Consider the following 15,476-nt stretch of genomic DNA (forward strand, 5'->3'; position numbering starts at 1 on the left):
TCAGCGTGACAAAAAACATGCAATACTGATGTGCACATGCGCAGTAAACCCTGGTAGGAAAATCGAATGTGTGGGATAAAATGTCAGGACACCGGCCTGCCTCACAAACGAGGCTCAGTTCAGGGCTGGAGTTGTCCAAAGATTGCTTCTGAAACATGGATTGATACCAACGCTTTGTCCAGACTACAGACAAAGTAAGCATCATGCCTCATATTTTGTTTTTTAAAAGAGCCTCTTGGCTCTCTGTAAGGCTAATGTTGTTAAAGCTATCATTGTCTCTGCCTGTTTTCACTAATGCTGCTATCATGTGCTACCAGAATGATCGTGAATAGGAATGTGGTAGTAAAAAAAAATGTGTTTGAAAGCAATGTGTGAGGTCAGTAACATGGCCTCCACCAGTTAAACTGTAACACCGGTGGTATGTCCACGAGCATGAGCTCTTGAAGCTTCGCACTCTTCTGAGAAGGGAGGCGGGAGCAGCAGCTCATTTTCATTTAAAGGGGTATTTATATTTTATTTTTATGGTATTTGTCTCATACCCTAAAAGTGGCAATTTCTACAAGCTATAAAAATGATCTGTGGAGTCACATACACACTCGGGATATCAGAGAACGATTTAAAATACTGTATCAATGCATTCTATGGCACCTTTAAACAATGCTTTTATTTAGAGAACTTGGAACTTGGAGAACTTAAAGTTTCACTTTCATTGACAACAGCTTAAACTTTATAACAATTTTCAGCACAAATTTGGCACAATATGCTTAGCATGTGGATAGGGCTGGGCGATAAATCGATTTTATCGATTAACTCGAATTTGACGTTAAGGCCGATTTGTTTTTAATGAAAATCGGTTTTCTCTTTAACTTCCACCACCGGCTCTCCCCTTAGGCTTCCGTAGTTCAGAGTGGGCTCGCCCTCCCCCCGCTTTCCTTACAGCCGCACAGATAAGGCTGTTCGATTCCACAATTTTTGGAAACGATTCCGATTCCAATTCCTGGTCCTGGATATATGTATATATATTTGTATATATACTTTGCATAATATTAACAAACCGTACACTGAAACAAAATAACCAGAACATTAATGGCTGATAGGGCTCTGTCTATCAGATGCGCTCTCGTCCACTGATCTATGCTCGTGACGTATTATTTATAATTATCATTGGCTGATAGAAATGTTTTAATATATATATATATATATATATATATATATATATACAGTATTGTTCAAAATAATAGCAGTACAATGTGACTAACCAGAATAATCAAGGTTTTTCGTATATTTTTTTATTGCTACGTGGCAAACAAGTTACCAGTAGGTTCAGTAGATTCTCAGAAAACAAATGAGACCCAGCATTCATGATATGCACGCTCTTAAGGCTGTGCAATTGGGCAATTAGTTGAATTAGTTGAAAGGGGTGTGTTCAAAAAAATAGCAGTGTGGCATTCAATCACTGAGGTCATCAATTTTGTGAAGAAACAGGTGTGAATCAGGTGGCCCCTATTTAAGGATGAAGCCAACACTTGTTGAACATGCATTTGAAAGCTGAGGAAAATGGGTCGTTCAAGACATTGTTCAGAAGAACAGCGTACTTTGATTAAAAAGTTGATTAGAGAGGGGAAAACCTATAAAGAGGTGCAAAAAATGATAGTCTGTTCAGCTAAAATGATCTCCAATGCCTTAAAATGGAGAGCAAAACCAGAGAGACGTGGAAGAAAACGGAAGACAACCATCAAAATGGATAGAAGAATAACCAGAATGGCAAAGGCTCAGCCAATGATCACCTCCAGGATGATCAAAGACAGTCTGGAGTTACCTGTAAGTACTGTGACAGTTAGAAGACGTCTGTGTGAAGCTAATCTATTTTCAAGAATCCCCCGCAAAGTCCCTCTGTTAAAAAAAAGGCATGTGCAGAAGAGGTTACAATTTGCCAAAGAACACATCAACTGGCCTAAAGAGAAATGGAGGAACATTTTGTGGACTGATGAGAGTAAAATTGTTCTTTTTGTGTCCAAGGGCCACAGGCAGTTTGTGAGACGACCCCCAAACTCTGAATTCAAGCCACAGTACAGTGAAGACAGTGAAGCATGGAGGTGCAAGCATCATGATATGGGCATGTTTCTCCTACTATGGTGTTGGGCCTATTTATCGCATACCAGGGATCATGGATCAGTTTGCATATGTTAAAATACTTGAAGAGGTCATGTTGCCCTATGCTGAAGAGGACATGCCCTTGAAATGGTTGTTTCAACAAGACAATGACCCAAAACACACTAGTAAACGGGCAAAGTCTTGGTTCCAAACCAACAAAATTAATGTTATGGAGTGGCCAGCCCAATCTCCAGACCTTAATCCAATTGAGAACTTGTGGGGTGATATCAAAAATGCTGTTTCTGAAGCAAAACCAAGAAATGTGAATGAATTGTGGAATGTTGTTAAAGAATCATGGAGTGGAATAACAGCTGAGAGGTGCCACAAGTTGGTTGACTCCATGCCACACAGATGTCAAGCAGTTTTAAAAAACTGTGGTCATACAACTAAATATTAGTTTAGTGATTCACAGGATTGCTAAATCCCAGAAAAAAAAAAAAAATGTTTGTACAAAATAGTTTTGAGTTTGTACAGTCAAAGGTAGACACTGCTATTTTTTTGAACACACCCCTTTCAACTAATTGCCCAATTGCACAGCCTTAAGAGCGTGCATATCATGAATGCTGGGTCTTGTTTGTTTTCTGACAATCTACTGAACCTACTGGTAACTTGTTTGCCACGTAGCAATAAAAAATATACTAAAAACCTTGATTATTCTGGTTAGTCACATTGTACTGCTATTATTTTGAACAATACTGTATATATATATATATATATATATATATATATATATATATATATATATATATAGACCCTCAGTGACGTCATGATCTATTCGTTCATGCAGCGCACAAAATTGTAGATGAGCCAGTTCCACCGTAAAATAACCTCTGAATTGTTTAAGTAAATATATATATATATATATATATATATATATATATATATATATATATATATAAAATTTTAAATAATCCTTTATCTCACAACTGGCTTACGTGAATTGTGGTCCTAGAATTCAAATGATCAGTGCCAGCTTGTTTTCTTTCTGTTTATTTTCATGAATTTAAATGTGTGCAGCCTTTGTCGGATGTAGCCTTCTGTTAGAGAGACTCCAATAGATAAGCTTTGTTGAACTGAAAAATACTCTGAATGAGGAGTCGATTCCCCTTGATGGAATCTCAATTCCCAACGACTCGGAATCGATTCTTTTTGGAATCGATTCCCAGCCCTACGCACAGACAACATGACAGTTAACAAGCGCAGAGCTGTTGTGCCTGCCATCTCGTATACAAGCATGTTTTGAGGCTTGTTTCCTGTTACACTTATGCACAAAGGGGAAATTTAGATTAAACGGCATAAGTGAAAATCAGAACAAAATAAAGAAAAAAAATTTCTTTGTCGGTTGTAGTTTGTTTTTAAATAGAAAAAAAAAAAATCTATTAAAATCGAAAATCGGGTTTGGTGTGAAAAAATCTGAGATTTTTTTTTAAGCCATATCGCCCAGCCCTACATGTGGTGTATTATTTTTTTTAATCAAACGTCTTTTTATTAAAGCAGGTAATTTGACACATAATTCACTTGTACATTCTTAAAAGTTTTTTTTTTTTATAAAAAAAATTAAAAATTAAAAAAATAGATAAAATAAAATACAAAAGGTAACTTAAAGTGGTACAACATTAAAAAGGCACAAAAAAAAAAAACCCACCAACAAACTGAACACAATCCCCCACAATATCCCAACCCCCATCCAACCATCTAACCCATTCCCATTTATCTTCACCCTTCCTCGTAGAGACCTTCACTCTAAAACCATTAACATTGTCACATATCGTGTGCTAGGATGCGGACTGTTGCTCCGACTTTGAAGTTTTTAGTTATGATATGAGGGGTTTCCATGTTTTATTGAATAAGTTGAGCCTGTCTCTCGCTGTATATCTTATCCTTTCTAAATGAAGTGTGTTAGTTAAACCCTCTAACCACATCTTAGAGGTAGGTACAGTTGCGCTCTTACATATTATAAGGATTAATCTGTTTTCTATTATTAAGCAATAAGAGAGAAAACATGTTGTGCCACACTCAGTTTTCTGAAGGTCTCGGATATTCTAAGAATGATAAACATGGGCTCAGGTTCGATTGAAGTATTTATGACCTCAGCCATATATCAACCAAGAACAATTGAACCCTTGGACATAGAGCAAAACTATGGAGAAGTGTTGCCACAGAAGACTGGCACTTATCACACATGGGTGACACTGTATATGTGGGTATATGTTATGCAGTTTCTCTTTTGAGTAATGAAGCCTATGTATAATTTCTTGCATTGTCTGAACAATTATGTATGTTTTCAAGGCAGTCTTTCCATAAATCATCTGAAATAGATTCACCAATTTCCTCTTCCCACTTTCTTTTATAGTTTTCAGTCGATGGGCAGCTTATTAGTAAAAGGCTGTTATAGAAACGTGATATCAGTTTACTTTCGTTAGGAGACAATTTCAGACAGTCGTCTATTTTAGATTGTGGTTCAGTCTCAAATTCTTTTAAGTATTTCCGAACGTAGTCAGTAACGTGCAGGTAACGAAAGAAATTATTTTTCCCCAGTTCATACTTCCTCTGTAATTGCGTGAATGAAGCAAAGATGCCACCCATGTATAAATCACCAAAACATTGGACACCCCTCTTCATGTGGTGTATTTTTTAATTCAGGATATACGTGGCCTACACTCACAGAAATTAATGAGAAAAAAATGCATTCATGAATGTACTGTTCATTTGAATCAGATCATTTTAACGAACCGGTTGATGCAGTTCACAAACACAAAAACTATTTACTGGGAAAAAACAGCCAGTGCAATGCATGGAAGAAAGCAAGTACAGAATGTAAGGAAAACAAAAAGGAATGCGGCGACATGAAGTGAGTAAATTATGACAGGCCGTTAATTTTTGAGTGCAACATCATGAAGCCGTTCATTCGGTTTCTAAATGTAAAACAAAAAACAAAAATGGAACCAGATCTGGAAAAGTCTTAAGAATGTTAAAACAATACTGAATGCTGCAGCCACACTCAGTGTTATTATTCTGCAAAACAAGACTTGAACTATTATAAACTTATAGCTTATTAACTCGCCATTTAAAAAAATGACGATGCACCATAGCAACAAAATGTTGTGGCATGAAATTTCTAAAGCACATTTAATTTACACATCTGAAGGCAAGTAGGGCTGGGCCGAAATAAACAGCGAGTGTGATGGAGCTAACTGACAAAACCTATAAAATCAGCCCTCGGATTAATTTGAGCTGGACCGTCTGGTGGGCAGTTTCCTGTTATTGCGGTCTGGAGATGAAAGCAGCCATTGTCATGGGCTGAAATGCATCTCATCATAACTCTGTGTTTCTCGCAGTCACGGACGCTCGGTCTAGACTCGCTGTCACAAGGCTTGTTGTCCTGAGACAGAGTCTCTCTACAGAGATGACGTCACAGTAGGTTAATCAACACCTCCTATGTGGCTTTGTGTGAGGCATCAGAACATTCAGCATTCATTGAGCGTTCATGACTGCGCCGCTTCAGGTCAAATGAGACGGAGAACCGGACGTGACAAATGCACTTATAGAGTGATCTCAAAGCACATCATATCATATGGACCGCTCTTACTAAAAGCATGCTTAGATAAAAACTTGAGAGTATATTAAAATAAACATGATCTAATAATGTGGTCTATTAAGGATTACGTTTTTTAGATTTTGCAAAAACAGCAATTTTCTGTTTTTGGGGGTTGACACGGCTTACCCCAAATGAACCCAAATACAATACATTAATTACATTTATATTTCCCGCTGGCTTTTGCAATGCTGTAAAAAGAAATTATTGTAATTTTTAAAAATTATATGGTAAAAGTTATGAAAAAAAAATAAAAAAAAAACCTGCATCTTTGAAACACAAATATAAATATTATATATTTTTTTAATGAATGGGAAATTAGGTTTATCAATAACTTTATATTGAACTACAATAAAAAAAATACACCCAAATAAAATATACCCAAGTTTGAATCTGCATTTCTTTGATTCCAAAACTGAAGAAAGTGTAAACAAAGTGCCTAATGGGGATTTAATAGAGGCAATAAAGTGGTTAACAGGTATATCACGTGCCTATAAATTAAAATTGATGTGGTGTCCTCATGTTGGTCAGCAGTTATGGTAATGGTTAGAGGCAGCTGTAGGGATGGGCTTTAGAAACAGGTGTGTTCCTATCTATTAATGATTTTAATAAATATAATATTTACAGTTTCATAATGTACTATAATATACAAATTGTATCTGCAACTATTAGCAATAGGTATGAATAACATTTAACTACTAATTATTACATCATCTGCCTTCCTTTATTCATGTAATTTGAATTTAAATGTTTGGGTGAACTATCCGTTTAATAAAGTAATCTGAAAGACACTGTATATGTCATAATCATCTGACTGCTGAGAGAAGGGCTGCTATGAATGTGCTGAATTCTCACATCTCCCCCACGAACACATACAGGTGTTGATTAGCGTGAGATTCCCGTTCTGTTCCATGATCGCGGCACACTGCCGAGCCACAGACTCAGTTACTCTGCACAGTCACAGTTACGGTCTGACACCAAAGGATGGATGGAGCTCGAACTAGAAATGATAGGTGCTGGGATTTCTAAAACACTAAGCAGAACACCGGCCTCATGCAAGTACTTCATTTCTACGGAAAAGCATTATCTCAGCTGGACATAAAAACGTTTATAAATTAACGAGAGTCTCAGACCGGTCCTAAGACCATTAAGTGCTTATCCAACTTAAATGGAGATACAGGAATAATCCAAATATATGAAATAAATTATATTAATGCATTTTAATTAGAGCAAAACCATTAGAATAAAGGAATTTGCCCAGCGCAAATGTGTTTGCTAGTTTCAGTCCAGCGCCGTTTGCATTTTCCCTTCCAGCGATACGCCGTTTAATTAGCAAATGCATTTGTCCCCATTTATGCGCACATGGGTGTGCTGGTCTAGAAAAGAGGTGTGTTCAGGCGCATTGCTGGCGCATTGTTATTTTAAGGAGATGAAAATAGACTGCGCCATAGACCAACTCTAACCTGGTCTAAAGTCTGTTATTTAAAGAGCGTACACACTGCTTATTAAACACAGGGACGCACAGCAGCACACAAACATGCCAAAAATTACAAATGAAAGGAATGCAATGCATATGATTTTGATGATTTTTTTGTTTGTAGGCTAAATAAATCAATCAATCAATAAATATATAGACATACAGTATATATATATATATATATATATGCCTACATGTCATAATGGATAGTCATCGCATGTATTGGAATTCATCTATTTGCTCGCACACGAACAGCTCCGTTTCATCTCAGAGTCTTTGCACTTGCCAAATTCCGCCGTGTAAATAGCAAATCCGTCATGGCATGAGTGCAACTGTCTTCTAAAGGGAATGGAATGGAAAGATGAGACTCTGATTGGTTTATTGCACGTTACGCCCAAAAAACACCCATTACTCATTAAGAGAATAGGGACAACCCGTTTAGACCATGCGCCCGGGCGTCAACCGTTTTTCCGTCATTAAAATAGCAAAAGTGGATTTGGACACTCCCTGAGTGCACCTGCGCCGTGCGCTTTACACTTTGCGTTTAGATCATTAAAATAGGGCCCTTTAAATTTGTAAATTAGTTGAGCAGATTCATGCAATTGTTTAAAGACAATATTACCTGTTTTGCAGCTCTTGGTCAGTGAGCTGTAGCTCGTCTTTTAGAGTCTGGTAATGTTCCCATCTCAGTAATCGAGTCCCGTCACACAGAGCCAGCTCACGGTCATGCAGCAACCTGAGACGGTAGACAGGCCAGATAAATCTACAAACAAATCAAGCACTACAGCAAGAGAGCGATGATCAGCGATCTGCTATTATTATTATTACTATTATTAGTACTACTACTACTAATGGTAATATTATAGATATGCTGAATCCCTAACCATTTTCAAGCGACAGCTGAAAACGAATCTCTTTCGTCCACATTTGACTACATCCTAATATAAAAATAATAATAATAATTTCTATTTTATTTTACTTAATCCTTCATTGTCTTATCTTGTACTAATCTGAACAATTTCTGAAACTATTATGAGCTCTCCCTGTGTTTATTTGCCTCTTTATGATGAATCGCTTGTTGTATTCCTTACCTGTAAGTTGCTTTGGATAAGACAACACACGGGGAAGTTGTGGCCTAATGGTTAGAGGGTTGGACTCCCAATCGAAGGGTTGTGGGTTCTAGTCTCGGGCCGGACGGAATTGTGGGTGGGGGGAGTGCATGTACAGTTCTCTCTCCACCTTCAATACCACGACTTAGGTGCCCATGAGCAAGGCATCGAACCCCCAACTGCTCCCCGGGCGCCGCAGCATAAATGGCTGCCCACTGCTCCGGGTGTGTGCTCACAGTGTGTGTGTGTGTGTTCACTGCTCTGTGTGTGTGCATTTCGGATGGGTTAAATGCAGAGCACAAATTCTGAGTATGGGTCACCATACTTGGCTGAATGTCACTTCACTTTAAAAATAAAAGCCTCTGCTAAATGAATAAATGTAAATGTGTATTCTGGATGATGGATGATTAAAAAAATCATTGTTACAGTGTAAGCCTCTAGACAGCCTCTGTAAGCCTCTAGACAGTAAGTGTAGTATGGACTGAGACTGACCTGGAAAGCACAGGTTGCCCTCCTGAGCAGCTGTGACCAGCGGGGATGCCCTCCAGGCCGTGTCTCCATTAGGCAGGGTGTACCTCTGCTGGAGGAGGTCCCACTCCGTCATATCCTACCACACACACACACACACACACACCAAAAGAGAGGCACACCTATCATTTAGTGTATCCTGTAGTGCGCTACCAGAGAGGCGGGGCTGAAAGAAGGACAGAGGTGTGTGTATACAGGGTTTACAAGTGCATCTGAGGTCAATCGTTCATACTCTATGAACTCTCATAGCCTTTACATTGATTTGGAAATGTATGGCCGTGACTGACCTTATGCAATAATTCAATATATCCACCATGACTCAAGATTTAAGCAAAGGGCTGTGCCATCATCACAAGTAGTGATCGATCAATATATTGGCAAATTTTGTATAAATATGGTGAGAAATGAAAATGTTCATTTCATTTTTGTGTGTGGTTTTGTACATTTTCTGGTTTGTTCTAGTTTTTGCTTCATTTTATAACTGTTCTGTTTTGTGTTTTTTTTTTTTCTCAGATCATTGGACCACAATCTCCAACATACCATACATAAACTAAGTGCATAACATTAACCCTGTAATTCAAGATACTGATAAACTGATAATTTATCATTTAATTCAGCTAGGAGGTGTTACATTAATCAAAGTTAAAAGTAATTTATAAAGTTACAAAAGATTATATTTAATATATACGAAATAAATGCAGTTTCTAGAGCACTAAATGATTTCTGAAGTATCATGTGACGCTGAAGACTGGATGACTAGCTTTTTAAAAATATTCAAATATTAAATTATTATTTTGAATTTGTAATAATATTTTAAAATGCATTACTGTTTTACTGTATTTTTTGATCCAATAAGTGCAGCCTTAGTGAATATCTTTTTATATATAAAATTAAAATCATACCTGCATTGGTTATCACATATCTATTACTAGCTTCAAGCACGTTCAAATAATACACAATTTTCAATAGCAATTTCACATATATAAAGCTCCATGTGCCAAGGGTCATATTTTATTTTTATTATTATACACTAAATTAAATATAAACATATATGATCAGTTGAACTTTTCCACTAAGATCGTTTGCCAAATTATTTGAGAAAAATTCGCATTAACTTTTAAGGCAAGGAAAACACTGAAAGTTATCTAAAGGTGAATCTACACAGGGAGAACAAAACTATTAAAACAAGAGGAAACACAAGACACAAAACATTATTGCTTGTCAAAGCAAGTGCCAAGACTCTTTTTCTGGCTTGTGACGTAGGATTTTTTTCCACAACTCAAAGCACTGTATGTCTACAGGGACGAGCAGAGGCCCGTACGAGTTCATAAAAGGGCTTCAGAGGGCTAACAAGATGAAGTGCGCTACAAAATTCCTCTTTTCCCCATACACTATGACCTCTTGCTCTCACCGAGCGAAAATAACTTAAGCATGATGCACGGACGGCTTCCTTTTCCTGCTTTATTCTCACTGAGCCAAAGGAATTCCCGACATTCCAGTGCAAACACACACACAAACACACACACACGGTTTTGCACTACCTGCGGCGCTAATGTTTACACTCTGCTCTGAGTGGCTCTTCACAGTCTGTATGAGGTGCATCAAAACACGAGCATGCTGCGATCAGACCCAGATGCTGACGGGTCGCTCAGCTGGTGTGAGAAGCACCCGGCCGCTCGTCCCACAGCAAGAGCTCTTCACATCAGCTCCTCACTACAATTTGTCTGAAGTCTCAAGTCATCCAAGAGGAGTTTGTTTCTTTATCAGAAGATATTTGGAATAATGTAGCATTGCATCATTTGCTCAAGGGATCCTCTAAAGTGAATAGGTGCCGTCAGAATGAGAGTCCAAACAGCTGATAGAAACATCGCAATAATTCACAAGTAATCCACACCAGCTCCAGTGTGTTTGTGACAAATCCACCATTAAGATGTTTTAAACATCAAACTGTTGCTACCAGCTAAAATGAAAGTCCTCTACAGCTTATAATATTGCTTTCCTCAGTGAAAAGTTGTCTCATCTGCATCAGGAGAGAAATATGCACCGATTTGTTTACAAGACAAAAACAGTGGATTTTGATGAGAGAGGACAACAGGGGATGGACTTTTTCACTGGAGGAAGCTTTATTCAGACTGATTTCATCAGACAGCTGCTTGGACCTTCATTCTGACGGCACCCATTCACTGCAGAGCATCCACTGATGAGCAAGTGATATAAGGCTAAATTTCCTCAAATCTGTTCTGACGAAAAGAAACAAACTCATCTACATCTCAGCTTTTTAGCTAATACTTTGCAGTAATTAACATTATGGGTTTTTTTCTGACATTTTATATTTAGTTCATGTTTATTGTATGATTTCAGTCTCATGCTGTGTGTAAAGACCTTTTAAAACAGAATTTACACTGGGAGCACAACTACGATGCCTTAAAAGGCTGTCTACGTAGTTAGCTCACTAGATTTCGTGTTCTGACAGCGGAATAGGGCCAATGCTGTTAATGATAACTGGGGGAGATCAAGGACAGTGCGTGACTCTGATCCCAGAATAGAAACAACCCAAGGACACATGGCTATTTAAGGACTGAAGCTAAAAAAATATGTTGTGTGGTCTTACAAGAATCGCAAAAATTAAAAACATTAGTTATTGCTGATGGAAACTCAGGGAGATCTGTGGCCCCCGTGGTGCATGACCTCTGGCTCTGTGTGCTGATGCCCAGGACAACACTGAGCTTTCTCCCAAAAACCCAAACACTCATCCGAAAACCTCACTGTCCACAGCTGCACACAACTGAGCAAACACAAAACCATGCTCATGTGATGTGAAGGTACATTCAGAGAACCAAACAGAAGAGAGTAAAAGAAAGGGGTTCATGAAGACACAACTGGGAACATTTAGCAATTTACAAAAGATTATTCCTGGTTAAAGGGAAAATTTTAAAGCTGCAATGCAATTTATTTCTCCATGTAGACATGTGCTAAATGGACGACTTTGAAAATGTGTCTCGATTTAAATACAAACAAAAAGTTAATAAATAAATACAATTAAATTGAACAGTTGGTATGGTTTCCAACTCAATCTGATAAGAAAACAATTTAAAATGTATCTATAAGCTAAACAACTTAGGCCAACTGATTGTGAAATCAAGTCATATGAAAACGAGAAAAAATTAAATAAATAGATTATTTTTAGAATTCATTCTGGCAAATTGGGTCAATTTGTAGGAGTTCATATAGAGAGTCACACAAAAACAAGATCTTTCTAAAAATGTACATTTAATTTAAAACCATTTTGCCAATAATGGTTTTAAATTAGTATGAATTTGGATGATTTGAGTCGCATGAAACATCTGCTTTTTAGGAAAAAAAGTAAGTAAAACAAATGTACATTTTTGGGAATAGGTTGGTGAATTTGTTTAAATTTGTACGATTTGAAAAGCATAATTTTAGAAATAAACTATTATTTTTTAATTTTGATGTTGAATTTGTTTGAATTTTAATGATTTGAGTTATTAAAAACAAATAAAAACAAATAATAAATATAAACAAAATAAAACAAAAAACTAAAACTAAAAATAAGCATGAAGGTCTAACCCTAAACTTAGCCCTCAGCGTTAAGCACATCATGGAAAAACATACGAATGAGATTTGTACAATTCACCACCGATTCGCCAAAACGCAAAATTGAAGTTATGAACTGCCATGAAGTGCTGCCATTTTTAAATGAGGCTTCATCCACACCAATAGGTGTCAGTTCAAATATATGATGATTGATAGTGCAACATTAAAGGGACAATTCAAATAGTACTCTACTGACAGCATCAGTGACACACTACCACAGAAAATATAAAGTGTAGAAATACTGGTCGAATAAACAAATAAATAAACATTTGACAACAGCTGATACACAACCATTTTCTGTTGAAATCGATAGCATCTGTGGCGTACCTTCTTTTAAAATCTTACTAATTTGTCTTCTTGGGACTGATTAGTTTTTACTATTTTCTTATGTTTTGACATTACCTGATAAAGCATAATTGGTTCAATGCTGTAGCCCAGCATGTCAGCAAATTCCCTTGCAATCACGGATTTGCCACAACCCTGAAAAAAACAACAAGAAACAGCATTAGCCAAACCACAAGGCAATATTACCAAACAAGCATATGATTTGCATTGTTCATCTGATCTAATCTCACTTAAATAAGAACGCAAGCCATGACGCACTCACAGAAGACCCCGATGATCTTCCTGCATTACCTTAACAGGCAATATGAAAAGAGAGCTATTGTTCTTGTTTGAAACACATCAACTTTCTAGTTCAAAGAGCATTTGCTCAGTGAGGGTGGCCGCAGGAAGTTGCCTGTGTTCCTTGGCTCCAATCAGACAAATGTCTTTGACGAGGTGGGACTGCATCATCTCGGCCAGCAGGCGGTCGTGGGTGGGGGTGCCGATGAACTGCTGTTGGGTGGGCGACTTGGCCGCGTCCCTGAAGGAACCTGTGGAGAAACTATAGCACGGTCCATCTAACCTGCATTTCCAAAGCATGAAGCAAATTGACCTCCATGGCTGCGTCCGGACCTGAAAGGTGATGTTCTGGTTGGCTATGTTGAGGGTGACAGCTGCCTGTTCTGCGTGATCTCCATTCACAGACTCAACACTCACTGCAGTCGGAGAAGGTTTTGTGCTCCCATCAGTCAACTCAAACCTCTGAGAACAGAGTCTCTATTAGTGGAAATTATATATGTGATTTTGAGCTTGTCACAAGGCAAGTATCTTTCTAGCCTCACGATTTACAATTGTAACAGCATTTCAGATTTAGAAGGGGAAAATGGTGTCAGCGTTGATAAGTTCATTCATTTCAATCAAGCTATTTGTTTCAAATAACCAAGCAAAAATTCTCCATCTTTCAAAAATGCTCACACACATGGGTAAATATTGCTGTTTATTGCTATGGTTGGAAAAATTGGCCAATTTTTGTATTGGTCAATTTTTTGAAATTTTGTTTTATACATCATCTGAAAACTGAATAAATGAGGACATCTTTGTTAGGATCAGACAATATTTTGCCAAGATACAACTAAAAATAAATAAATAAATAAATCACCTTTATAGTTGTCCAAATGAATTTCCTAGCAATGCAAATTTCTAATCAAAACAGTTTTGATATATTTACAGTAGGAAATTGACAAAATATCTTCATGGAACATGTTCTTTACTGTGTCCTAATGATTTTTGGCATAAAAGAAAAATCTATAATTTTGACCCATACAATGTATTTTTGGCTATTGCTACAAACATACCCCAGCGACTTAAGACTGGTTTTGTGCTCAGGGTCACATATATTGTTTAAAAATTTGTAATTATCATATAATATATTATTATATGAATAATATTTTCATTTTATTTGATAAAATCAGACGTGGTGTCAAATCCTGTGGGCGGAAATATGTAAATCTATAAATGCAAGTAACACTTAGTTTATTATTATTTATTTGTATTATATTATGTACCAGTATTGATATCAATGACATTGGTCTTCATAAAAAAATAATAATAATAATAATAATAAAATAAAGTTCTTTGTCTTATCTTTATGTTGTTTCTACATTAATTTGGAGCTTCAATGTGAAATTATGGAAATATAAACACAATGGTGAATAATTATAGAAAAATGTGATTTATTTGTTATTCTTTCATCCTTTGACAGCACAAATTATTATTATTATTATAATAATTGTTTAAATTAACTAGTAACTTGTAAGACTGATAACTACTGCTGGGCTACTGCTGAAACTTCCACTGAGCACCCCCTCTACGGCGGTATGGCCTTCTCTTCCCAGCATGACCTCGCACGGGTAAAGCCTCTGGACAAGCTGCTGCGCTGACAGCATGGGGAACAGGTTCTGCAACGGATACAAATCATCTTCAACCATATCTACAAATCATATGCCTTTCCAAATGTAAATTTAATTTCAGCACGGTCACATTTAGAATATTCCTCAAAGTTAAATTACAGTTGTTTCGGTTAAGTGATGCAGAAATGACACACTTCACCATGAACCGTTATGTAGGATACTTCTTGCAGTCTGCTACTCACTAGAACTGCGAGGGCAGATGGAAGATTGTCCACAGGGAAATCAGGCAGATTTTAACTGGCAGACTCTTGAGAACAAAGTTTAGTGGCCAAAGACAAGAGCTGGGACACCCTAAAATGGGAAAAAAATTGTTTCAGCATTCAGTGCACAATATGGCCAATGAAAATGTTATGTTCCACTCCCGCCCGCATCGCAATATTTGTGTCCACTCCCAACCGCTCCTGCAGACTTTATCTCAGAGCTTGTGAAAAATTTACACAAATAGGTACTTAGACTAAATATTCCTTCGAGTTGACATCCAGAATAACCGATTTTAAACATGATTGCATTTAAATAATATGAAGTAACTGACGAAAAACCAAAGTACCACACATGACATTTTTTTTATGATATTTGTTTTATTTGTGTTAAAAAAAAAATATCCATTAAAATAAAACAGCAACTAGCCGCACCTCAGTTTTTAAACGCAGGCAAGGCCTACTTCATCGCACCAACCCAGACAGCAATATAGTGTTTGACATCTG

At 37.1% G+C, this 15,476-nt stretch overlaps 1 pseudogene; it reads right to left on the bottom strand.

Moving 5' to 3' along the window:
* LOC127964328 (von Willebrand factor A domain-containing protein 8-like) overlaps positions 1-15,476 on the bottom strand; it is a 43,954-nt pseudogene that overhangs the window by 20,027 nt on the left and 8,451 nt on the right.

The sequence above is a fragment of the Carassius gibelio genome, chromosome B9, assembly GCF_023724105.1.
Source record: "Carassius gibelio isolate Cgi1373 ecotype wild population from Czech Republic chromosome B9, carGib1.2-hapl.c, whole genome shotgun sequence".
In the NCBI taxonomy this organism is placed as follows: domain Eukaryota; kingdom Metazoa; phylum Chordata; class Actinopteri; order Cypriniformes; family Cyprinidae; genus Carassius; species Carassius gibelio.